Below are 2561 nucleotides of genomic sequence, written 5' to 3' on the forward strand. Positions count from 1 at the left end.
TGGTGGTGGTGGTGGTACTTGTGCCTGGTTTGTGCTGATTCTGGTGGCCGCGGTGTTGGTGGTGGTGGTGGTGGTGGTGGTGGTACTTGTGCTTTGTTTGTGCTGATTCTGGTGGCCGCGGTGTTGGTGGTGGTGGTGGTGGTGGTGGTGGTACTTGTGCTTTGTTTGTGCTGATTCTGGTGGCCGCGGTGTTGGTGGTGGTGGTGGTGGTGGTGGTGGTACTTGTGCTTTGTTTGTGCTGATTCTGGTGGCCGCGGTGTTGGTGGTGGTGGTGGTGGTGGTGGTGGTACTTGTGCTTTGTTTGTGCTGATTCTGGTGGCCGCGGTGTTGGTGTTGGTGGTGGTGATGCTGATGATGCTGGTACTTGTGCTTCGCTGGTGTTGATTCCAGTGATGCTGGTGGCTGTAGTTATGGTGGTGGTGGTGATGTTGATGACGCTCATGCTGATGTTGTTACTCGTGTTGATTCCGGTGATGTTGTACTTGTGCTTTGTTTGTGCTGATTCTGGTGGCCGCGGTGTTGGTGTTGGTGGTGGTGATGCTGATGATGCTGGTACTTGTGCTTCGCTGGTGCTGATTCCGGTGATGCTGGTAATTGTGTTTCCGTCGATTGTGGTGGTTGTGGCGCTGGTGATGCTGATGCTATCGCTGGTACTAATTCCGGTGATGCTGGTGTTTGTGTTGGTGGTGATGGTGGTGCTGGTAGGTGATAACTTTTTCTTCTCTGATCCGACTGTGTAGTAGTGGTTGAATTTCACAGTTTGACCAAAGCCTGACCGGCATTCCACATGAGTTTGCCCACATCACTCGAGGGTTTCAGACTCGCGCGTCCGGTCAATCCAATAACTGCCGCATTGACTAGCTGGTCGCTTGTCACTTATGGTAGGGTCTGAGAGCATTGCACTGTAGGGTCAAAGGCATACTCTCGTGTGGCCTTGCAGTGTACATCCTGGGTTCTCCTGATTCCCCCCTCGTACCAGGACGGAATTTCTTCCCGGCTGGCAACGAATCAACCTCATCTCAGAAGAGTTAACGAGCTAGGTATCTGGTATTTCACAGTTCGACACCATTTGGAATGGTTGTTGTATGCAAAAGGATTGGACGACGGTGAATCCTTCGTCCTTCGTGGACAATCCTTGGGGATAATTCGTTTAGTAAGCTTTCCAAAGTACTGACAGGTCTGTAGGTCACGTAGATGTGACAGACTCTTATTCCAATTGGTGAAGTAACAATTTCTCAGAAACCGGTTTATGGCAACCCTTCTGAAGAAAGACTGCCGCGAAGAAGAAAGGTTCTGGCTCCCTTAATCAGTGATACAAAGCACCCAAAACCAAGGTCACAACAAAATTCTACAAAAAGTTTCACCACCTCCACGAGTTGTTGGTATCAAACAGCAGTCTGTGACTGAGTATGTCTATTGGTATGGGTGTAGTGTAATGTATACTAAACGTAGGCATAAGTCATTGACTCAGAGCATCTATCTGTCTTTGAATTAACTTCCGGGGACCCTGCTTTTTCGTAAATTTCTGCCATGCACTAAACTCATAAATGAATGTACTGTGTGGACGGCTGACGAGAGTAAAAGAAAGCTGACACCTCGTTGATCATTTTGTCCCACGATTTTGAGTACAAATGTTTCTAGCTTTTGCTCCTTAACAGAAAACTGCCCGAACTATTCGGTCACATAGACAATGCCTTTTAGTGTTATCCTGGCTTGTCCTTCGCCTGAATCTCGCTTTTTAAAGGCAACCTTATCAGAATATCAGCTCGCATCTAACTTTATCTTATTTGTCGTAGACTAAAAGTGATACTGAGCAGCACCGAAAACTGTCAGTGTTTGCAAAATCAGCGACAAACCGTCATAGAAATTGATGGCAGTCCCAGATCTGAGTAGTTTTAGGGCCGCATTGTTGATCCTTCACTATATTTTTCTTTTCTCGTGTTTCCGGGAGTCAGCAACCAGCTACCGACTTCATTGCAGGGAAATCTCCTCTTATCATTGCAAAACCTACAATTGTTATTCAATTATATTACAGCTGCCCGCATGCCTGATTGGGTGTTTAAATGTGCTCGTTCGTGATTGGTCCATTATCTGGTTTGGCGTCACGTGAGGTAGGTGGAATCAGCTGATTGCGTTCATCTACAGCTTTGAACTAAACATGGGAAGGTCACCAATTGAATACGCAAATCTCGAGTTCGCTCTAAGTGAGAAGTCTTGCTGATTGGCCGATTGCGTTGCCAGCTTGTAAAACGCTGCTCTCAACTTGGGTTTCGTGAAACCGCACGCTTACCCCTCACGGACGTGTGTTATAAACCAGCTTAAGTCAGCGGAAAATGATGCCCCTGATATCCGATTCGGCCTTATCTTCGTGTAGTATATATATATATATATATATATATATATATATATAATCTTCCTGGACTGTTTTTGTAGGCATTGGGTTGTCTACACCCAGTTTCAACCGTTCCTCTCTCTCTTAACTTCTATTTGGAATCCGGGTGCACTGAAACTTCTACTGAGCTTGATGCAAGGCCAACAAAAGGGTAAGTCACAGTAACGGG

This window comes from Opisthorchis viverrini, assembly GCF_000715545.1.
Source record: "Opisthorchis viverrini unplaced genomic scaffold opera_v5_152, whole genome shotgun sequence".
NCBI lineage: Eukaryota > Metazoa > Platyhelminthes > Trematoda > Opisthorchiida > Opisthorchiidae > Opisthorchis > Opisthorchis viverrini.